The sequence below is a fragment of the Monodelphis domestica genome, chromosome 5 (genome assembly GCF_027887165.1).
Source record: "Monodelphis domestica isolate mMonDom1 chromosome 5, mMonDom1.pri, whole genome shotgun sequence".
Classification (NCBI taxonomy): domain Eukaryota; kingdom Metazoa; phylum Chordata; class Mammalia; order Didelphimorphia; family Didelphidae; genus Monodelphis; species Monodelphis domestica.
The window spans coordinates 110,165,135-110,190,485 of record NC_077231.1 but is presented as its reverse complement, the minus strand read 5'-3'; the positions used below and the strand labels follow the sequence as shown (position 1 = coordinate 110,190,485).

Sequence of the window (25,351 nt, the reverse complement as noted above, 5' to 3'; positions counted from 1 at the left end):
GAATATAGGGAAGGGGAACGTGGAGGAGGGGAAGGCTTGGCAGATGTTATGCCTCTAGATTGTAAATAGAGCATCCCATCCGAGGTCCTTCTTTTCTTCGGAACAGAGCAGACCAAGCCGAGCAGGCTAAGAGGCCGAAAGAAGTCCAGCTCCACCAAAGGGCAAACTACCCACCGTCACCAACCCAAAATGAGGGACTACCCTTCCAGGGGCATCTGAGCAGTGGAGGGGAAAGAATGTTGGATTTAGGGGCAGATAACATGCGTGTTCTTCAGTAGGTCATTTACTATCTATGGGCTTCAATCTTCTCATCTGTACAAAATGAAGACTGTAGATTCTAAGCATGTCCAAGGCTCCTTTCATGTCACCCTCAGACTATTCTTTCATAACTGCTTTTTGTTGTTGTTGTTAAACCTTTACCTTTTATCTTAGATTTGATACTAAGTCTTGGTTCCAAGGCAGAAGAACAGTAAGAGCTGGAAGCTGAGGTTAAGTGACTTGCCCAGGTTCATACAGCTAGGAAGTGTCTAAATCTAGATTTGAACTCAGGGCCTCCTGTCTCCAGTTGTGGTCTCTATCTACTGAGCCATCTGGATGCCCCCTGGAACTGTTTTTTGAGGCAATCCTCTGCCAGTCATTTTATAAGTTGATCTTACCCATATAAAAATGGGAGTGAAAGGATACACAGGATGATTTGTTCCCACTCCTTAGGGAATTTACCTTCTCCTTGCCCAGAAGGAAAAAATCACCAGTGGTTCCCAAATAATTCAACTCGTGCATCTAATCAAGGCAGCAGAATGGAGCTGAATGTCTCAATTCTTTATGGTTGAGTCATTTCATTATTTCAGGAAAAATGCAACTCTCTTCCCAGGGACTTGAGGAAGCCCTGGCCAGAGCTATTCTGATCTTGGCACCAGCTACTTATTGGGCTCCCAGGAGATCTCACTAAAGGGTTATCTTTGAACTGTCCTGGGGCAAGAGCTTGGGATTCTCTTTTTCAGCCTTCCCTTCCCTTCTCAAAGAAAGGGTCTCTCAGGGGACTAAAGGCTCTTTAGGGTCGCCTCAGCTTCCATCTCAACCTAAACCAGAAGCCACTAGATATGACTTTTCCCTAGCCAGGGGCAAACTACACTAAGGCTGATACTTGACCCAGGTCTTCAAACTCATTTAAACAGTGGCTTTTTAGGGGTTAGTATGTATCTTGGGCTAGATTCTGGGACTGTGAAATCTTTTTTTTCTCTCATTCCTGATTCTCACACACATACATACATTTATTTAGGTGTACATATATACATATATAATTTAATATAATAATATCAAAACTTCCTTACTTGTCTACATCACTTTCTGATCTTCCTTCTCTCTTTCTTGTTATTTTGATGTTTCATTAATGCTCGTTTCTTTCTTTAAAAATTACTATCGACGTCAAGTAGCTATCCACCTCTAGCCCCTACAGTAGAAGCTACTCCTTGTAATAACTACAGGCAAGCAAAACAGATCTAAACACAACTGGCTGTCTGAAAACGAATGATTCATTGGGCACCCCAGGCCATTCATTACCTCTCTGCTAAGAGGTGGGCAATGTGCTTCATCTATCATCAAAACCATCAGTCTTTTGAAGTCATAATTGATCAAGAAATGTTTCATAGCTCTGAAGTTTTCCAAAATTATATTCCTTTACATTACCATGAACACTGTGTAAATTGTTCTTGTGGTTCTGTTCATTTCTCCCTGCATGCATGCATATAAATCTTTGTGGGTTTCTCTGACATTCTCATATCCTTAATTTCTTACAATATAATAATATTCCAATATGTTCCTTAGCCCTTCTTCAGTTGACAGACAACCACTTTGTTTCCACATTTTTGCTTTGACAAAGCAGACTGTTACAAATATTTTTGTACTAATGCATCTTTTGCCTCTGCCTTTGATTTTCCTGAAAGGTATTTACCTAGTACAGGTATCACTAGGTCAGGGGGTACAATTTAGTGAGTTTTGGAGTGCAGTTCCACATTGCTCAGCACTGTGGTTGGTCAATAAAAAATTCTACCAATGGCATATTTTCATGCATGCCCAGCAAAGCCATTCCAATTATTGCCATTTTCCTTTGTGTCATCTTTGTTAATCTGGCAGATCTGAGGTAGAACCTTAGAAACATTTTAATTTGCACTTCTGTTATTATTAGGGATTTGGACCATTTCCCCCTACATTGTTGTTTATCATTTACATGTTTGCTTTGCTCACATCCTTTGATCATTTACCTATTGATTTTTTCATTTATTTTCCACATATTTATTGAATTGAAAACCAACAATATGTCTTGTTCCGTCAGGCCACTGGGTATGCACTCTCAGAATGAGAAATATACACAAATCATTAAATGGCAATTATTGTAATTAGCAGAATGGAGCAGTGATTAATCACTCAGCTCCTTCTCTCTCTCTCTCTCTCTCTCTCTCTCTCTCTCTCTCTCTCTCTCTCTCTCTCTCTCTCTCTCTCTCTCTCTCTCTCTCTCTCTCTCTCTCTCTCTCTCTCTCTCTCTGTCTTCTCCTGTGCTATACCTTGCCTGTGGCATTAATGAACTGTGGAAGAGGGTACTAACTAGTCACATTTGAAGTTAGGGAAGGGAAACTAGAGAGTTGGTTTTCAGTAATATGCTGTTTTCCTGCTTCCCATATCCTGAATCTAGAGGGTGGAGGTCCAACAAATCTTTCTGAATCACAAGCTTCTTTTTCTCTATTAAGCTATTTCTTTTCTGTTACTTCTCTAGTCTGTCCTTAGGTTGTTTACATGAGGTGGTGCTCCCCTTCAGGAAAGGATCAAAAATTTGATTCTACTGGAATTAGAGTTGAAAATCATTGAGATCAATCCCCTTATTTTACAAATAAGAAGCTGAGAGTCAGAGTGGCAGTGACTTACCTAAAGTCACAGAGCTTGGCTTTGTTTGCACTGAAGTGAAAGGATTCAGACAAGGTATGGACATTTAATCCCATCAATTGCCAGATCTTCTCTCTTCTACCTCCTCATTTTCTCCCATCTTTAACCTCTCTAATCATATTACTGTGAACATCCTAGTCCAGGTCCACATCACCTCTCATCTAGACCATTGTCCAAGCTTCCTAGTTGGCCTCTCAGTAAGTATTCACTGGGCTCTCCAGACCATCCTTCATACTTCTGGCACTTTGATATTCCTGATGCACAAACATGACCTTGTTATGCTTGTTGGAGAAGCTGCAGTGACTCTGAATTACCTTTAGGGGAAAATACAAACTCCATTGACTTTTCAGGCCCTTTCCAATCTGACTGTAGCCAGTCTTTTCAGGCTAATTACACATTACTCTCCCTCTTGGATTCTGCAGACTGGCCAGCTTGCTTGCCATTCCTTGTATCCTCAGTTCCAATTAATACCAAAAATTATCCCATGAAACACTTATGTATATTCAAATTCACACTACTTGAAGATAAAATTACATAAGATTTGATAGTTGGTTTTGACTCATTGAAAATATTCATAAATAATGTGACTGTCACTTCATAGGATTCCATATTTGCACTAATCAGGATCTCCCTGTATGGGACATTCCTTTGCTGTGCCTTATACAGGCAGCCAAGAATGCTAACCCTTCCAATTTCTACCTTTTAGAACTCCTCTTCTTCTTGGCAAGGTTCAACTCAAGTGCTGTCTCCTTCAAAGGGTCTTTTCTGATTGCCTCAGTTACAGTGTATTTATTGTGTATACATCACATATTTATTCACCCATGTACATTGTAAATCCCTAATAGATGGGATACAGTCTCCTCAAGCAGAGGGGCTAACTCGCTTTTACCATTGTTTCCCCAGTGATATAGCACATTATCTGGTATGTTTCCTCAGTCCTTTCTGTCATGTCTGACTCTTTATGACCCCATCTGGGGCTTTCTTGCCAAAGGAACTGGAGTGTTTTGTCATCTCCTTCTCTTGCTCATTTTTACAGATGAGGAAACAGAGGCAAATAGATTTAAATGACTTGCTCAGGATCACACAACTAATAAGTGTCTAAGGTCATATTTGAACTCAAGTCTTCTTGACTATAGGTCCACTTAGCTACCTGTGTGGTATATAGTCAGTGCTTAATAAATGTTGATTTATTGAGAGGCAACATAATGCAATTGAAAGAGAATTGGATTTAGAGTCACAGAAATTGGTTTCAAATCCCTGCTCTTGGGCTACAATTTCCTGACCTATAAAATGAGATGATTGGAATAAACAACTTCCTTCCAGTTCTATCCTTATGTGTCTATGTTTGCCAATGTGATATTCTGACCATGCTATTCCTCTTGCTCTCTAAAGACACTCCTATTGCCCCTAGTATTAAACACCAACTCTTCTGGCATTTTAACACCCTTCACAACAATATGATTACAGCCAACATTTCCAAACATAAGTACATTTTCCCCTTTTACACCCCACATACTCTGTGATTCAATCAAAATGCCCTTCTAGCTATTCCTTATATGACATTCTATCTCTCTTCCCCATATCTTTGCACAAACTTCTCTTCCCAATACGTGGAATACTTTCTTCCCCTTAAAATCCCAGTTTTCCTTCAAAACATAGCTTGAACACCACATCTTACGTGAAGCCTTCTGTGGTCCCCATCAGCTGCTAGTGCCTTCTCCCTAGAAAGTAATTGTATTAATTTTGTATATTTTAAATATATTATCATATGTGTGCATACTGATAGACTATAGTTTCCTTGAGAGCCAAGAAAGTTTCATTTTCCTCTTTGTTATACCAATGCTTGGTATATTTGCTTATTGATTGATTGAGTGGAGTTCACTTATTCTTGAAAGAATGTTCTTACTACCCAATCATCACATAGGGACTGAGTAAGGGTGGGGACGATGTTTAGAGTTCCTCTTATAACTCCTCGGCTAAAAGAAGGAAGGGGTGTGGATGCCCAGGGAAGCTTTAGCTTTCAGAGCAGGTGTTTAAGGGCTGGAGGCTGGCGGAGGTTACTAGTTGTAATCACATATTTACAGTGCCACATGATTGAAAATTAAAGGTGTGTTAGGCAAAGCCATTCCACAAAGCCAAGAGAGGCCTGCCTGCTTCCATTTACCTCTTCTATTCTTTTGTTCCCAACAATCAGCTCTAGAATCCTCTGTATTTCTGGCCCTTTGTGATCCAGACATTCTCCTTGGGAAAGAGCCACCTTCTGGCTTCCAAGATGGATCCCCTATCCTTTATTTTTTAAGTGAAAAGGAGCAGATGCCTGTGCTAGTGTTCCCCAGATCCTTTAAATTTGGTTGATTCATTTGTTCCCTGGGGTGACTTAGTTGCTTTTCTCCACCTCCCATTTAGTGCTAGTCAAGTTGAAAAATTAATTTCAGTCACTCACCAAAAAGGCATCTATTAAGTGCTTCTTGTCTACAGAGCAATGTGCCATGTGCTAGAGATGGGAAAATAAAAGACACCCTGGTAGACTAGTAGAGGCATGAGACAGTGAATTAATACACATTTTTTAGATGTTTACTTTAGGATGTACATGATACTAAACTGGGAATACAGATAAAGACACAAACAAAGCTCACATTTGTAATAATGAAAATAAATGTAATATGTAACAATTAAAATGCTACATATAATATTTAGAATTTGGTTTTGTTAAATAATATTAGTAAAAATTGTTGTGGTTGCTCTTTATACAATTAACTCTTAAGTCACGAGGATGATAGTAGCTTTTAACAATTTAATTTAAGTATAGTATAAGAAATAAATAAGGAAGGAAGTAGAAAATTATTTTCTTGCCTATCACTCTAAAGTCTGGCCCGTAGAATTTCAGCTCACCCCCTGATTCTGGTTCTGATCTCCACGTGGAGGTCCAGTAGTCTTTTGGGAGCAAGAGTCTTACCAGCCCATGAGTGTGTCTTCCGCCCAAGCCACCAACACTGAATGGAGTAGAAGAATCAATTCCAGCAAACTCATGCCAAAAGCCCTCAATCTCCTCTATAGTCTCATCTTTTATAGCTCTTTTCTCCATGTCCCTTCCTTCCTCTCCCTGAGTTGGTCTATCATATCTCAGGAATCTATCAAATTCTCTCTGACCCCAACACCTAACCCTTAATTCTGGCTCATGTTCCTAGGGCTCTTAACCTGGTGTGACCTCTGTTTGGAGCTTTCCAGCCACTCTCATGGAATGAGTTGGACAACAAAAAGTTCATGTCCCTGGGAAGAAGGGGTTCCTTTTACACACATTATAATGGGGGAGACAGAATGCAAATAATTATGCAGTAATTATATATATATATATGTATATATATATATATGCTGCAGGGTAAATTGGAGGCAATCTCAAAGGGAAAGCAATGGTGAAAAGTAGGACAAGGAAAGGCCTCTTGCAGTAGGTGGAATTGGAGCAGAGTGTTGAAGCAATCTAGGATGGAGGGCTAGCCAATGTACAGGAAAAGAGTATCATGTGGGAAGAATTGAGGAAGGCCAGGGTCCCTGGATTGTAGGTTACACTGGGAGACTAAAGTATAACAAGACTGAAAAAGTAGGAAGTGTTGGGAAGAGCTTTAAAGAAAAGTTTTCTTTTTTTAATTTGAAAATTTTTATTTAATTGATTTAGAATATTTTCCATGGTTACATGATTCATGTTCTTTCCCTCTCCTCCTCCCACTCCCACTCCTGTAGCCAATGAGCAATTCCACTGGGTTTTACATGTGTCATGGTCAAGACCTATTTCCATATTATTGATATGTGCACCAGGGTGATCCCTTAGAGTCTACATCCCCAATCATATCCCCATCAAACCATGTAATCAGGCAGTTGTTTTTCTTCTGTGTTTCTATTCCCACAGTTCTTCCTCTGGATGTGGATAGTGCTCTTTCTCATAAGTCCCTCAGAATTGTCCTGGATCATTGCAGTGCTGCTAGTAGAGAAGCCCATTACATTTGATTGTGTCACAGTGTATCCATCTCTGTGTACGGTGTTCTCCTGGTTCTGCTCTAAGGGAGAGTTTTCTATTTAATCTTGGTGATAATAATGAGCCACTGGATTTTATTGAGTGTGGGAGTGACAAGGTCAGATCTGCATTTTAGAAAGATTCCTTTGGCATCTGAGGAGAACATGGAGGGGGTGGAGAGAGATGGACCAGGAAGCTATTACAGTAGTGTAAACATGAGGGGATGAGGATTTGCACCAGAATATCACAGGAAGGAAGAGAATATATGAGATTTTGTGAGGTAGACAGGACAGGACTTGGGAACAGATTGGATGAGTGGAGTGAATGAAAACAAGGTAATGAGGATAATACCGAGGTTGTGAGCCATAGTATCTAGAAAGATGGTGATACTCTTAGAAGTAATAAAGGGAAAGTCTTAGGCAGAGGGTAGTTTTAAGATCTGCTTTGGACATAATGCATTTAAGATTTCTCTGATGTATGCAGTTCAATCTACCCATAAAGCAATTAGAAGCTAGAGATAATTATTATATATAACATTCCATAATGTGCTGCAGAGTTTATTGCATGTTTCCTCCCCCAATAAAATGTGAGCTCCTTGAGGGCAGAATTTGTTTTTGACTTCTTTGTGTTTCCAGTGGTTAGCAAAGTAAATGCTTTTTTTGACTTGTTTTATTGACATCATTTTACAGATGAGGAACTGAGGCCATCAAGGTTTAAGTGACTTGCCCAGGGTCACACAGCTAATAAATGTCTGAGGCCAAATCTGAATTCAGGAACATGATTCTTCCTGCTTCTAAGCCCAGTGCTGTATCTATTGAGTCACCTATGTGGCCATCTGTACACTAAGGCAAATCAGTAACTCTTGGGGAATTATCTAAGGCACTTAATAATTATAAGTGATTTTTTTTCACTAGAATTTGGGCCTTCCTAGCTTTGAAACCAGTTCTCTCTCTAGGAATCCATGAACTTTCTCACAAAAATATGTGTATCTGAAGATAGAGAATCTGAGTTTGAATCCTATCTCAGACACTTAACAGCTATGTAACCACAGGAAAATCACTAAAAAAACCCTGATCCTTAATTTACTCATTTGTAAAATTGGAATAATGATATACAAGTACCTACCTCCAGACTTGTGAGAATCAAATGAGGGAATGTACATAAAACACTTTTTATTTTTTTGTAAACTCTTATCTTCCATCTTGGAATCAATACCATGTGTTGGTTCCAAAGCAGAAGAGCAATAAGGGCTAGGCAATTGGGGTTAAAATACTTGTCCAGGATCATGCAGCTAGGAAGTGTCAGAAGCCAGAGTTGAATCAAGGACCTCCCATCTCTAGTTCTGGTTCTCTATCTACTGAGCCACCCAGCTGCCCTTTATAAAGCACCTTTTAAACCTTAAAGAATTACATTCACTTGCTGCTGAATCTCTCTGGTGGCCCTTCAGTCCTTTTGTTGATTGCAAAATCACTCCCCAGTTGTTCCATCTCCAATACTTCTTCAGCTAAGATTAGGAAAGAGTAAACACATTTAGAAACAGAAAAACAGCAGGGCCAAGCTTTCATGAGCCATGTGACAGCCCAGGTAGAGAAATAACAAGCCACCCAGAGGTTTATAACATGTCTTTCCTTGATCACCACCACGAAAGAAGGAGATTCAGTATCTCCCCATTGGAGGCTTTTGTATGCATTCTTAGTTCTGGCTCAGCAGTCATTTAAAAGATTTCTTAACCACACAACAGTTGATAGGAAACAGTCACAGAATAGTTGCCCATGTTCTGAATCAAAAGCAGGTGCCCTTGGTTTTAATTTTTCATCACATCTTTTCAGAAGCTTTCCACACACATGGGTTGGTATCAGACATAGTCAGCCCCCTCTGCACATGCTCTGAAGGCTGAATATCTATTGGGCAGTTTCCTTGCTGCAATGTTGGTATTAAAATCAGAGTCCACTATATAATTATGTTGGCTTTGTTGGTGTACATACTAGTTTGCTTCAGGCACTTTGTAGTTTTGTGGTTCTGAGCATTTGAACCTTAGTATTCTCATCTGTAAAATGGGGATAATAATATCACCTACTTCTTCACAAGACGATGAGAAATGAGAAAATGTATCTAAAGTTCTGTTAATTTTAAAGTATTAGTATAATACTTTAGTATAAAGTTATTTAGTATTTAGTAGTAACATTAGTATAATGTTATTATTGTTATTATTAGTCCCTACTAACCTTGGAAAACCAAAGTTCTAGTCATTAGTGCCTTGAAGAATCAGAGTGGCTCTAGTTGCCTTTGGTTCTACATTATTTTTTAAAAAATACTATTTTCCCAAGTATATGAAAAAACAATTTTTAGCATTAATTTTTTAAAATGTTCAATTCCAAATTCCTTTTCCTCCATGAAATGACAAGAAATCAGATATAGATTTTACATTTTTCAATATTAGTCATTTTGTAGAAGAAAACTTGAGTAAAAAATGAAGAAAGTGAAAAATAGTATGCTTTGATCTGAATTCAGACTACATCAGTTTTTTCTTTGGAGGAAGATAGCCTTTTTCATTCTGAATCCTTTGTCTTGGATCATTGTATTGCTGAGAATAGCTAAGTTATTCAGAGTTCATCAGTATTGCTATTACTGTGTACAGTGTTCTCCTGGGTTCTGCTCACTTCACTTTGTGTCAGTTCATATAAATGTCTGCAGGCTTTTCTGAAATCATCCTGTTTGACATTTCTCATAGAAAAATAGTATTCCATTCCAATCACATACCACAACTTGTTCAGCCATCCCCCAATTGATGAGTATCTCCTTACTTTCCAATTTATTGCCACCACAGAAAGGGGTTCTAGAAGTATATTTGTGTGCCCCACTTTCTTTCATCTTTTTGGCTTATAAATCTAGTAGTGGTATTGCTTGATTAAAAGGTATAAACTGTTTTATAGCCATTGGGGCATAGTTCCAAATTGTTGTTTTGAATGTTTGGATTAGTTTACAGATGGTGTTTATTTTTAATGTATATATAAAAATGTATTTTAATGTAACTTGTATGTATTTTAATGTATGTAATGCCAGTGAAGGGCAAAGTTGAGCCCAAGATTAGTGACACAGCTTTTCAAGGAGACTCAAGTCTGGATGTTACTCATTCCTACCCTTGGATGCTGAGGCAGTTATACTTCCAGGTTGTATGAATCTGCATGTTTATGCATAACTTCTCAATTCACTCCTTTCTTCATTTGTCATAATATTGTAGTGGCAAGGACTCTGGGCTTAGAGTTAGTGTTCCAGTCATCACCCAGAGTCTCTTAAAATGAGAGGTTGAAGGGTTTGAGGAGGAACAATAGAAATTTTCTCAAAGGAGGTTATTCTGTCTGACATCTGATACTTCTCTGTAGCTTCAAGTGAAAAAAGTGGGTTGTAATTGATGTAGTCATTTTGAACTGTCTAGATTGCTTTGAGGGGATTTGTTTCCCATAAATATTTGTTGGGATTTGAATTTTGGTATGGACTTTCTACAAAACCCAAGTTTCTAGAGAAATGTCACCCTTTTTGAGAAGGGAGAGAGGGTATATTTAATGGGATAGGAGGGCAAATGGTAGTGTACTCAGCCCCAAGAAACCCCTGCAAGGTGGTCTGACATATGACCAAAATATTTGAACTAAAATTGACTCTTAACTTGTCAAGATAAGAGAAATATTTACCCAAGACTTGGTACCCAGGACAATACTGAAGCCTGTCAAGAGGCTATAACATATATTATACCACACCACTGTGTGCTCCCCCCACCCCCAGTGACTACCACCACCACCATTACCACCTTCCCTAGGAAAATCAGAACATTTCTCTCTAAGAATACACCTGCTAGAGGCAGAGTATAATCAGGATCCTGAAGGTTTGCGCTGCTTTTCACTCTGCCATTCTTTCATAGTAAGAAGTGGGTCAGATCTGATTTTAGGCTCAAAAGATCACGAAAAAATATGAAAAAGAAATAAATAGGATGTAATAAATCAACATTTTGACATGTGTGTGCATCAGAGAAAATAGAACCTAGGAAGGAAGTACTATTCCTCATGCAAGTTCAGTCTCAGCAGTATCTCTTCTATATGTCATGTAATTTAAGAATATAAGTGTATATGTGCCTTCTTTCTTCCCTCCTTTCATTCTTATCTTCCTTGCTTCCTTCTCCCCCCTTCATTTTCTTTCTTTACTTCTTTCTATCTGTCTTTGCTTCTTTCTTTGTTTCTTTCCTTCTTTCTTTTCCTTCCTGTCAGAGTTTATTTGTATTTCAACAAAAAACCCTTGGGGAAAACTTCAAAGGCATGAATTTTTAAAATTAAAAATCTCTTTGTAGACAAGTACACTTTTCTAGAACCACTTAAGTAACGCCACAATTGGCTACTCCTCCTACTTTTTATTAGTCCTTGCCACTTTGATACTGATAATGGCTACAAAATATGAAATTTGTGGGAAAGCAAGTTACAGAATCTGTAATGGCAAACAAGTTATCTAGTAAGCAGTGAGTATAAGGAGACTCCAAAGAAGAGGAAAACAAAGTGAGGCAGCAACATAGTGTGCTACATATATAACTGATTTTTTCCAAGGGATCTTCTGCAGAGGCACCATGGGGAAAGGGGCCATGCTGGGTGTAGAGATGAATTCAGGCTAGGATGAGCTAAAGCCAGGAAGAATTTAATCAAATTTCATGGTAACTTTTTCTTCCATTATGATTCAACTCAGATTTACTTCAGAAGTTGTTTTGGTTAAGAGGGCAAAAACCTTCCAGACCACTAAGGATGCTAAATGAAGTCAAGGAGGATTAGCTACATTCCTTTCTCCAGAAGACAAGAAGTAAAAATTGGACCTGTAATTTCACTGGTATAGGGAACTCCCTGGGGAGGAAATTAATTCAATCAGTGGAGATTAAGTAATTTACCTACAGTCACACAGGTAGTATTGCCAGAGGTATGTTTTGGATGCAAGTCTTCCTGGATTGAAGGTCAGCTTTCTATCCATGATTCCAGGCATCCTCTCTATGGTATAAAATGATCTGTTATTCATTGAAAACTTTCTTCTGCATCGCAGACATCTCTACATGGCAAAGCCAGAACTTCTTTAAGGACTCATTCTTTAGTTGATCTAGAGTAGAACTTACACATCCCTATTAAACATTGAATAGCCTCCACCTACCCAAGTCAGCTGTATTGCCTTAGGGGCCCACCTACATGTCATACTCATAGAATCTTAGGATCATAGGCTCTTGAGTTGGGAAGGTCCTTGGATATCATCTTGTTCAAACTCCTCATTTTATGGATGAGGAAAGTGAGGCACAAGAGTAAGTTAATGTCAAAGCTATTTGAGAATCACATAATCTTAGAGTTTTAGGGGACCTCTGAAGCCTTCTTGGACTATTTGCACCTGCTTGAAAACCCTCTCTCCATCCACGAGAAGACATCCAGACTTTGTGCAAAGGTTTCTACTGACAAACCCACCATTTCCTGAGGAAGGCTGCTCCCCTTTTACATAGCATTAATGATTATGAAGTTGTTCTTTGCATTCAAACTCCAGCTGCTGCTGTATCTTTTAGCCATTGCTCCTAATTCTGACCTCTAAGGTCAAGCAAAACAAGTTTCTTCTAACTGACAGACCTTCAAATATTTAAATAGAGATATCATGAGCTACCTAAGTCTTCTGCCATTAAAAGGTCTTTTCCTTTATAACCCCACACTGCTTCTTTTTCTTATTTCCACATGTTTCTCCTTATGCTCCTACCTAAAATGACTTTTTCATTTAACTTCTCTTTTCTCATTCCACTCCTCCTTTCCCATTCTATTCAGCCAGTTAAAATGGAAAATTCTTTCAGGAACCTTTCTTAACTATTCCAGCAACCTTGAACTCTCTCTTGTTTAAAATCCCATTGGGCTTAATGCCCATGTGCTCCCTAGCTTAGTTTGGGACTTTTATCACCTGTTATTTTATCTTCACATGTACTATGTATCATGATGCAATCCCAATGCCTCTATTTCCTTACAATAATAATCATAACCAATATTCATAGGGCACATCATAGTTTACAAAGTGCTTCATCGTTATTCTCTTAACCCTATGAAGTAGGTAATATTATCCCCATTTTACAGGAAAAGAAGAAACTGAAGCTTAAGGAGGTTGTGACATCTTAAGTTTGGAAAAGTACTTTGCCTCATTGGTGCCCCGCCCCAAATCATGATACTGTGTATTGTGGTATTGTTATGTCCATTTTATAGTTGAAGAAACTGAGATACCAGCTGACTACTTCCCCATGGTCATACAGTTAATAAATAATGTGAGAAAGACCAATCCAGAGACTTTTCAAATGGGAAAAGTCTAGAGAGACAGCAAAGATTCCATCAGCAGTAGGGGGGATGGGCTGAGAAGGTTTGGAACCTTGGGAAAGGGAACAACCCAGAAGGAGTCAGTCAGTCTGCTCTCTCTTGACTTGAGACTTCTGGAGGAGAGGGTCAATCTCTGACTGGATCCTGATCCAGGAAATCTCCCTTTACCCTGAACCTGATCATAATCCTTCCAAACCAATGAGTGGACAGAGAATTGGAGAGAAAAGGAGTCCACAAGAAGATTTATCACAATCTCCCTTTTACCTTGACTTGAAACACCTGCTGTGCAGTGCCAAAAGCCAGGGTTCAACACTGAACCTCTCCAGAGCTCAGGCCAACAAGCCTGGGTTGCCTAACTTTGGAGGAAAGAGTTTAGCAAGCTAGAGATTCCTTTTCCCTCTTCCCTCCTAACCCCAAATCTACCAGCCATTCAACCTTATCCTTCATCGTTGTTGTTTAGAATAAGTTTGTTGTCAAACTCTAACTGACTCAAGACTGAGGAAAGGGAAGTTAATAGCTGGGGGATGGGGTTGGGGGGAGAAAAGTGATCTCTCTCCCCGGAATTAAAAAGATTGCTATTTAGAAAGAGCTGACAGTGGGGAGTGAACAGGCAGGCTTAGAGAGGAGCCATAACTAAAGAAGATTGGAAGGGGGAAAGAACAGACTCACCCTCCTTTTACCTCTTGGTCCAAAACGAACATCAACTCCTCCTCCCTTTGTTCTGGCCTTGAGGGAGGGAAGACTCCATTCTCTCCCTCTACTCTCTCTCCCTTTATTACAATACTGAAGCCAAGGTTGAAATCCAGCTCTCCCTAGACTTGAAGCCCAGGACTCTTTCCTCTGTACCATAGTACTTCGAAGGTCTTTGAAAATTGCTATAACTGAAGAATTCATCCTCTGCCAACCAATTAGGAATGATCCTCTCCAAATGTAGTTGTGTCCTCACAGACAGTTTATCAACTGGTCCATTCTCAAAGCCTTTCTAGTTAGATAGTACTACAGGGAGAGAGCCCTAGATCTGGAGTTAGGAAGATCTGAGTTTAAATCTGGCCTCAGACACTCATTAGCTATGTGACCCTGGACAAATCAATTAACTTTTCTTCTGCCTCACTTACCTTATCTGTAAAATGGGGTGAATAACAGCATCTACTCCTCAGGATTGGCAAGAGGAAAAATGAGATATTTATAAAATGCTTTACCAATCTTAAAGTGTTCTATAAATGTTAGATATTATTACCATTGTGAAACCTTGCAACACTTATGTGCTGTTGGCCCAGCTTTGGAGAATATAGGGATGAGGAATTAATTTGGGAACAAGTTTTGCATGACTTCACATGGATAATCAATATAATTTTGTTTAGCTTCTCAAGGAGTACATCAAAGGGAAAGAGTTTGGAACTCAAAAGTTTTAAAAATTAACAGAAAAAATATAATTGGGAAATATTTAATGAAATAAATACAAATCTATTTATAAAAAATACCACATTAGTGGGGGATTGCAAAGCTTAATCTCTCTTCTTTTTTATGTGTATTCTTCTTGTTTTCACAACTGCATTGTAAACTCTTTGAGGGCATACTTTAAATTTCTTTTTTATCTAGAACCTAGAACAACAGTGCTTGATAACTATTTGGACCAGTGATTAGGTCCCTTATACTGATGTCTACAAGAAGAGAAAGGAGCTTTGCTTGATTCACATAGTCAAAGAATCTTACAACTTCAGGTACTATTTAATCAAAGTCCCATTGGATCATATTGTAACCCTAGAAGACACCTTTGAGACTATCTAATCTAATGCTTTTATTTGGAAGATCTGTAATTGAGAATCTGAGAGAAGTAATCTTCCTTGACGTCATATGGTCAGGTAGTGCCACAGTCAAGACAAGCCAGCTTCCTAAAGAGTACCTGGACTATGTGAGTAAACATGTAGAAAATGAGGTCATCTTGCTCTGTAGTTGACTTCTAAATGGGAAGTATGTGGTCCTGGGAATGACTCAATTACTAGTGCAGTTGGAAGAGAAGCATGGTAAGTTCAAAATGGATAGTCTTGTCATAACTAGTGATGAAAGTCTTGCAAATTAGTACAACTGTTTGTTATAGATCAAGGATTTGGGTCTGGAGGAGGGAGAGAACAGTATGACTAATTTGGTGACTCGTAGAAAAATTGGAATCCCAGTATAATATTGTAATGAATGTTAGCAGCTTGATGGAATAACCTCAGTTGGTTCCTTTCCAGTGCCTACTTGTAGGAAGGGTAAAAATGTGTAATTATTCATGAAAACATATCTTGCAACTCCATAGCTACAGGGTTGGGATATGGGGGTGGAGGAACTGTCCAGTCTGGTAAATTAGATCTCAGAACTAGTTTGTTTCTTTTATCTTTCTGCCTCTCCTAAATAACACACATGATACCTGAGCAACCAAGTAAGTAAGCAGGCTCTGAGACAGTCAGCTCAGCTCATATCTATCTTCTTTGTGTTGGGAAGCTTTTTCTGTTTGGTCTTTTATCCCTGACCATTTCTGGACAAGAGTTCTCTGATTGACTTATAGGATTTAGAGCTGGAAGAAAGTCATAGGCTCATCCAGCTCCTTGATTTCACATGAGAAGAAACTGAAGAAAAATGCCTGGCTCAGGAATTCACACAGCAGAATCTGGGTTCAACTCTTGGTTCTTTGGCTCTTCCCTCTATGCTACTCAATACCTTAATCCAAGTAATGAAACCACTACAAGACTAGTTGTTTCTCATTTCTCTTCTTCATAAGCATCTTTTAGTGTCTGTGGAAGTTGACAGCTTCTTTTTATTCCTGGGCAGCGAGGAGTGGGGATCTTCGGGCTGGCTGGGGCTGTGAGTGTGAGCAGATTTAAGGCTGGGCCCCTTAGCCTGCCTCCATGCATGTCAGTTGTCAAAGCTTCATCAAAGAAAGGAGCAGAGACTCCAAAAAGGATTGCCAATGAAACATTCTTCACTAGAGCGTTTGGCCAAATGTTTTCCCAAGAAACCCTGATCTCAAATACATATGACATTTGAGTTTTATTAAGGTTGCAAAGAGGCTGAAGAAAGATTGACTTAGCTAACTGGATAGTGGGGTATTATTTTAGGATTCATATACCAATATTATATCACCTCTGATTACAGAATCATTTTTAGTTCTCATTAACAAATATTCTTCATTGTGCTTTTAGTTATCAGTAGCATTCACACTTCAACATTCTTGGTAAAGAAAACCTCTCAACAAAACAGCAGAAGGAAGGAGTAGCAAATGCTGTGCCTTTGAGCTCTCACAGATTTTCTCTCTAGGGTAGTCAGATAAAATTGAGTCCTGTTTATTGTTGTCCTATTTTCCCCCTCCGTATTGATGTTTTATTTTTATCTATGTAGAAGGTATAACAATATAAGCTTCCCTATTACTATTGAGGGCACCACCAGCCTCCCATTTGCCCAGGCCCACAACCTTAGTATTACAGTCAATTCTTTATATTCACCCATCCTATATATATATATATATATATATATATATATATATATATATATATATATATATATATATATTGGCCAGATTTTGTTGTTTCTGCCCTCACAACATTCTCCTTCTCTCTCTATGAACACAGTTCCCCCTAATTCTGGCCCTCATCTTCTCTGGTTATGCTATTGCGAAAGCCTTTGAACTAGCCTCTCCTATGCCAAGCCAACTTCTACTCATCTGCCAAGGTCATTTTTCCAAAATGTAGGTCTGCCATGTCTTCCTCCTCCACTTCCCATTGGCTACCGAATATATAGTCCTTGGTTTTGTTTTTGTCAAGATTCAGTTCAAATCCCATCTTCTGCAGGAGTCTTTTCTCAGTTGCCCCAAGTAGAAACAAGCTTTCTCCTTCAAGATAACTTTAAGATTTTTCTGTATATATCTTACACGTGCATTGTTATTTTCATGTAATCACCCCTATTAGAAGGTGAACTCCTTAAGGGCAGACACACACACACACACACACACATTCTTTGTATCTGCATGTAACTTTAGGTCCTTTGTGTATCTCAAGTGATTAGTTAAGATATTTGGGTATGATGCTTTCTTTATCTTGGAAGCTTTGGTTTCTCTTTAGGAGAAATGATAATAGATTTAAGGCTAAGTAGAATTAATTTGTATCTCTGAAAAATGCCCTACTTTAAGATAGTATTTCTTGGTATTATTATGTTGGTGGTATGTTTTTAATAAAAGTTTTCCATTTGAATATCAAGCATTCTCATACATGATTTTATTTTTAGGCAGAATTGGTAATGTGGGAATATATAATGAATGACGAACTGGTACAATGGATAGCGCAGTCTACCTAGAGTCAGGAGGATCTCTGTTCTAAGGTGGCCTCTCATACTTACTGGATGTTTTTGATTGATGTTGAATTATTTATTTTCATCTTTACAGAGCTTCAGCTCCTTATATTACCGTAACCTTTTGACTTTTGTTTTCAACTGCTGAGTAAGGCAATCCATAATTTTAAAAAATACTCTGTGTATTTCAGTATCCATTAATTGCCTTAATTAGGTCATGTAGTATCCATGTTTTCTATTACTTAGCTCCTATTTATTGATATCATCATCCAGCATCTTTTAGAAGATCTTCAAGCGTTTTCTTAAGCTGATTCTGCCCTGGTGGTATTTGATGCTTCTCTTTAGGTATATCCCTATGTAGTTCATTCCTCCTCTATTCCTATGTATGGCAAGAATCCCAAAATATACTATTGTGTGCAGTTGCTGAAATGTTTTTATATTCTCTGCACTATTATGGGAGAATATGTCTTTCATGATGGTTACAGCAGATAGCAGCTTTTAAAAATTATTCTTCTAGTATAATTGGTCTATTAGTGGGTTTCATGCTGTCAAACTCAGTAAAAGGCTTTCTGAAATTCTAAGTGTGCCCATCTCCATTTCAAAATCATTCAAGGCATCACCGTCTTTTCATTTGTGTCATTATTAGGTATCACCTCTAGAGTTTGTGTTAAGCATAGAATTTTTATGCTTTTAGAGTCTTCAGATTTAAATTTCTCCTTAATTTGTGTCTTTTATCTATCTACATTGGGTTTAGGAATAGGTTTCTTATAATTGTCCTGCACTGAATTGTCTGCTTTGTATTGTATAACTTGTAACTGTGTATGTGGTTGGCAAAAAGCAGCATCAAGCCCTTGCCAAAATTAATAGTATCGCTTTCCAAATGTTTATGGTGTAGTATTGGCACATAATTGGCATTCATCTCTTCCATTCTGTATGCTTTTGTGTTTGCTTTCTCTAGTGGTTGTCCTTTGTATTATCACATTTCCAGAAAGAAGGATATTAGATACACATGTTCTGGTAAATGTTTAACAACTGGATTTCCAGAAGAAAAAAGCTTTTTTAACCCATGATGCACTTTCATCTGTATTACCCACATTTTCTCCATCACTTTCTTAAGTCTAAGTGAACAATGAAACAATAAATCAAACTCTGATTTGCAGATTTCCAAGATATAAGGGCTTACCCTAAAATTCTGGCAATTGGCTCCACCACATCCCAGCCTTGCCATTTTTAAATTTATATTGAAGTATATTGTCTTCTTGTGCCATAATACAAAAGAATACCACTTATTGCACCATCCTCTGTGTCATGCTGACCATTTTACAACCCTGTGCTCACCAATCTCTTTCTTAGATCCATAACAGTAGTTATATCCCATTGTTCGGTGAGCTAATCCAATCAGTGATATCGACACATCACCAGAGCCTCTTGGTCACCTACTTGGAAGATGTTTCAGGGTTGCTTCTAGGCCTTTGCTTATACTGCCTTGGTTTTAGGGCATACAGTCATAGGACTGTACATGCAGAGCTGTACGAAGACTCAGACATCATAAATTCTTTTCTGTTTTACAGATAAGAAAACAGGCTCTGGGAGGTTAAAATAACTTGCTTAAAGATATATAGATATCTAGTGGCAGGGGCAAGATTTAAACCTTTAACTCTAGAACTAATATTTTTCCCACTGTGTAATCTTGCCTTCCACATTACTCTGGCTGACATTCCCTTAGTTTTCCTGTCTGGCATTTCTCTTGTTGTTGTTGTTGTTGTTATTGCTATTGTTGTTGTTGTTGTTATTATTATTATTATCTTGTTCTCATCTTTTTTGATGGGTTTCTGATAGAAATGATCCAAGGACATGTCACTCTCTTGCTATGACTGTTTTAGATTTCATGTTCTGTAGACTATTAAATAGGTGGATCAAATTATGGCTTTTTATAATTTGATCTGAGCTTCATGATGAAAGCTCATGTTTTATACACTCATTGAGAGCATCTTCATGATTATTCCAGTATATTTTAAGAATTTCATATTTATAAAACACTTCTAAGTATTTTATACCTAGAGGAATTTATACTTATTCTTATTCAAATGACAATTTTACATCACTAGAAAAAGATTCCACGAGATGAAGGAGCTGTTTAGTGTATTTTTAGTGGAACCATATAGCCTAATGTAATCTATGTACACTAAATGATTAAGATGTTTTGATTTGGTTCCATCTTTAATTTGGAAGCCATATTTAGCGACATTTATTGCTATTGTTATAACTATATTTAGTGCAGCTTAGTGGATGAGAGCTGATCTCAGAGCCAGGAAGATCTCAGTTAAGTTCTGCCTCTAACACATTCATATTGGCTATATTGGCTATGCGACCCCTGCAAGTCATTTCAATTCTCCAAGCCTTAGGTCAGTGGTGTCAAACTCAAACAGAAATATGGGACACTAATCCATATTATTTTATACTGTAATCGTTTCTATGTTTTATCATATTTTTATTAATCTTCTTAAATATTTCCAAATTACATTTTCATCAGGTTTGGGCTGCACTTGGGAGTGTTGTGGCCCATGGGCCACATGTTTTATTTCCATACTCTAAACAACTCTCTATGGTTATAAACTCTAGAGAAAGTGCTGATCTGGACTGATAGAAGGAATTTCTTCATTGGAGAGTGCCTGGTGGTGATCTTCATGATGACGAGCCTTTCCAAACTCAGTTCAGCTAGTCTTTTGACCACAGATTTTTGCCCCACTATCACAATGTTCAAGGGTCTAGGGTACTTCCATTTCATAATGAAATATTGAAGTAGGACTTTAGTAAAAGATGGACAATAATGAGATTCACAATAATCATATATTAAGATTAAAATCTACTATTGGTGTGAAAAGGCTCAATTCCCAACAGTCGCTCTAGTAATATGAAGGATAGAATTAGGAAGAACCAGTGTGGAGATAAAATTTCTTTTTAAAAAAATTCTATTCAGAATTAATTAGCTTTTATTAATAAACATTAAACAATAAATAATAATGAAAATTAAAATAAAAAGGAGATATTTTCAAAAGTTGGTACAATGGGAACAAAACACCACCCCACCCCCAGATCAAATTTCAATGATAAGATGAATGTGTTTCAGAGTCAGATGTAGAGGAAGTAATTGCTTTTCCCAGGATGGGTCTGATTCGGTCTTCTTGGGGAGATTGTTTAGCTAATGGAATATTGGTGTTCCTAACAAAAACAGTAAATCTGATCGCATAGATTGAATAGTGGCTATTTTTCATACTCAATCCAGTGTGTATACTTACTAGAATAATTAGGAGCTAATTCAATGTTCACTTTTGGCAGCATTTTTTAGCATATTCTATAATCTGTAGTGGGTCAATTAAATGTTCTTTTCCTCATTGGGCACCAGATTTTATCCCTTCATAATCAAGTAAGTTTTTCTTTGGTATAAGTTTTGTATTAATTTTAGGTTCCAACCAATCGATCTGGAACTATCACATCAATCCAATGAGTCTCACCAAAAAGTAAGCATTATTTCAATATAAATAAGACAATTTCATCAGCTGTGCTACCAGCTGGATAACCTACAGCAGTGATGACAAACCTATGGTATGGGTGCCAAAAAGGGCATACGAAGCACATACAGAACTGTGTACCGCCCTACAATTCCCCCCACTCCCCAGTTCATTACCAAAAAGGCAGAGTGATTTGGGTGGACCTCCTTTCCCCCTCTCCATTATGCCTGATGATATTTTCCCATCCCCCACCTCTCTGCTCAGTAGCCAGTGGGAGCACATGGGGGGAAGGTGGGTGGCTCACAGGCAGCAGAGTTGGAGGGAAGCAGAGGGTTCAGGCCACTCCCTTCCCCCTCTCTACACTAGCTGAGGACATTCCTCACTTCATCCTCCCCTCTTCCCAGCAGCCCAATGAGAGGGCTTCTTCCCTCCCCAGGGTGAAATGGGGGAGGGGGCTATGCCCAGCACTCAGTGGGGAGAAGGGGCATGGCATGTGGTCTTGGGTAGGGGGAGTAGGACACTCAGTCTGGAGAGTGGGGGTAAGGTCCAGCATTCCATCTCTAAAATATTTGCCATCACTGATCTATAGTATATAGTTATTGTCATTCCCCCCCAATGGTTTCATAATTATTTTTCTGTTCACTTTCATTCCCTAGAAGTGTCAGTGTGGTATAGTGAAAAGATGGCGAGATTTTGATGAAAGACCCAGATTTTAATTCTATCTCTGACATTTATTAGCTGTCTGACCATAGCAAGTCACCTTGTGATATTATCAAACTGAGCTGTTGTCACTTAACTCTCAGATTGGTAAGGAAAGCACTTTGTATATCTTAAAATACTATATAAATTAATTATTATTATTATTATTATTGGACATAAAATGAGGGCCAAACCTCATATTGTTGTTGTTGTTTAGTCATTTCAGTTATATACAAATCTTTCTGACCTAGAGTTTCTTGGCAAAGATATTGGAATAGTTTGTTATTTCCTTCTTCAGATCATTTTACAGATGAGGAAACTGAGACAAACAGGATTGTATGACTTGCCTAGGGTCACATCACTAATAAGTGTCTCAGGCCACACTTGAACTCAGGTCCTCCTGACCCCAGGCCCAGCGCTCTATCCACTGCTCCTCCTAGCTGCCCAAGACCTACATGCATCTAAGATTTAAATGTTGAGCACTGCAGGGGAACTCCAGCCCAAACTATTTTGCCACTAATTGTGATCTGAGTTGCATAATCTCTCCTGTCTTCAATTTCCTAACCTGTAAAATTAGAAGGCTAGAGCAAATGATCCAAAATTATAGACTTTGAGAACTGGAAGGGAGTTCTGAGATCATCTAGTCTGACCCTGGCATTTTATAGATAGAAATACTGAGGCTCAGAGAGAAGTAATAATGCCCAAGGTCACAGAAAATTGAATAAACAAGTCTGAACCTGAATCCTATTTGCCCACCTATTATACCAGTGACTTTCTACTATACCACATAATTTCCCCATGATTCCTTTTAGTTCCTATCTTCTGTTCTCTGAAATAGGAGAGTATAAGAAAATTTAAGAAAAAAAATTAAGATCACCTGGTCATTAATATATCTGTGATCTGTGATTCTGATAGTGTGAGAGCTATCTCTAGTTTCATGGACCTAGATCAGTCATCTACACTTTAGAAGATAAGTCTTAGAGAGTTGCCTGATGCTCAGAGATGCTGAGCAATTGACTACAGTCGCAGAGATAGTGAAATTGTGAGGCAGTATTTGAAGCCAGGTCTTGGTACTAGTCCAGTATTCTATCCATTGTACCCCTCTCTACCTCTGTATGAGTCTGTTGTATGGTTGCTCACATAAGAACTGTGTCCAGATCAAGATGATTTAAAAAAAAATCATTGTTTTGACTATTAACTAATCAATTTGGTGCACCTGGGGTAAGGTGGCCTCTTAAAAGTCATTAAAAGTTTCTAGTTTTTGAGAGCAGGAAGTGGATTTCTATAGTGGTGGAGCTTTCTCAACTAGTTATATTCTCAGTCTCTGTCTCTCTCTCTGACTCTGTCTCTCCCCACCTGTTTCCCTCCCTTACCCTTCGCCTTTGTCTCTCCTCCCTCTTCTCTTTCTCTCCTCTTTTCTCACTCTCTCTCCTCCCTCCTCTTTCTCTTTCTCTTGCCACCTTCTTTCCTCTTTCCTCACTCTCCCTCCCCCTCTCTCTTTTCTTCTTTCTTGCTTTCTTCTCTCTTTTTTCTCTCCTCCCTCCTCTCTTTTTTCTTCTTCCTTTCTTCTTTCTCTGTTTCTATCTGCCTGTTTCTCTCTCTCTCTCTCCTTTCCCTTCTCCTTCCCTCTTGAAATAATACTAATGATGATGGTGTTGATGATGATGTTGAGATACTGTGGTTCATTTGATTCCTCAGTACCCCTCAGTGAAGTAGGCCTGAGAGCCTCCCTCACTGGGACCAGTGTGCTTTAAGCCTCCAAGAGAAGTTGTTACAAACAGGAAACGGATTTATTCTGGAACAGCAAAGAACTGGGAAGGGAGGATTAAGGAAAAGGATTCCCTGAGTCTAATGAAATTCCCAATAGCCTATTCAAAATATAGTCAGATAGTTTCAAGGGATAACTAGGTGGCTCAATGGATTGAAAGTCAGGCTTAGAGATGAGAGGTCCTGGGTTCAAATGTAGCCTCAGACACTTCCTAGCTGGGTGACCCTGGGCTGCCTAGCCCTTATCTCTCCGTTGCCTTGGAACCCATATTTAGTATTAATTCTATGACAGAAGGTAAGGGTTTAAAAGGAAAAGAAAAAGAGAGGCAGTTTCAAGATGAAGTTCTGGACTTATGAACTATTTGCCTTTGGGAAAGTCATTCACTTTTCTGAGTTTTGATGATTTCATCTGTAAGATAAGAAATGATAATGATTTTGGATGCAGACGATCTGGATTCAAAATCCCATCTTTTCTGTGTACTGTTTTCTTAATCATGGTCATTTGGTCCCCATTTTCCTCAACTATAAAATGAGAAGATTGAACTAGGTGACCTTTGTGGTTCCTTCTAGTTCTAAATCTGTGACTATATGACCTTACAGAGTTGTAAGGAAAATACTTGATAACCTACAAATGAGGCAAAAACATGAGTTATTATTGTTTATCCCTGGTTAGCTCTGGTATCTGTGGTTTCTTTGCCAGCAATTCACTTTTGCATACTGCAGCCCTGACACTTGGTAAGGTTCTGTGGGAAAAAATAATCTCCTGATGGTCATCCTTCCTGTGCTGATTGTCTCCCAAGTCAGAGAGGTTGGCCCTTAGTTGGCAGACATGTAGTCCCTTGGCTGATGGACAGCTTGTCACAAGGCCCTCTGCATTATGTGTTTGGCATTTGCAAACTCGGGGTCTTACAGCACATCCCTACCAGGATAAGGCATTGAGGATGGGTTGGCAAGCAGAGGAGTATCATGAAACATTATATCTGTGTGTGTGGGCATGTATGTGCAGAGAGTAGGGATTGGACACCAGTAATAGCAGGTTGTCATCTTCTTTGTAATTTAAAATCTAGGACAATGATGGCAAACCTTTTAGAGACCTTAGAGACCGAGTGCCCAAAGTGTACCCTCACTCCACATGTGAGCTCCCTGCCTTACCCTAGACAGGGGAGGGAAGAAGTATTCCCATTGGACTGCTACACAGAGGGGCTGGGGATGAGAGAAATATCCTCAGGCATATATGGAAGGGGAGGAGGGGAACAGTTCCTTCTAGCACACGTACCATAGGTTTGCCAACATGGGTCTAGGGAGTTGCTATTGAGAAATTAAATGACTTGTCCACTAAAGTATCAGATGCAGGACTTAAATTCAGGTCTTCCTTAATCCCAACAGACACAAATACACCACATATGAATATACAGACAGAATTTTGTTTGAGTTTGTTTGAGTCTATGATTTCATTGGTAAAAGGTATTCTTGGTGTGGAAATTCTCCCAGACTTGGGGAATTGCCTAGAAACCCTGAGGGGTTAAACAAATGACCTCTGTTCATACAATTAGTATATGTCAAAAGCAGAACTAGAACTCAGGTCTCCTTAACTCTCCAAAGAAGTCCTCTATTGTCATTACATCTCTCATCAGAGTTATTATAATTTATTCTAATCTTGTTAAGACAGCAGCCCATCCAGAATGCCTTGTTTGGCTTAGACAAACAGTTGTTAAAGCTCAAAGATGCTAATCTTCAAAAACATTTTT

General features: G+C 38.7%; 1 protein-coding gene across 12 annotated transcripts in view; it reads left to right on the top strand.

The window, feature by feature from the left end:
- CACNA1C (calcium voltage-gated channel subunit alpha1 C) overlaps window positions 1-25,351 on the top strand; it is a 997,067-nt gene that overhangs the window by 469,465 nt on the left and 502,251 nt on the right. The gene's annotated exons all lie outside the window — the stretch shown is intronic.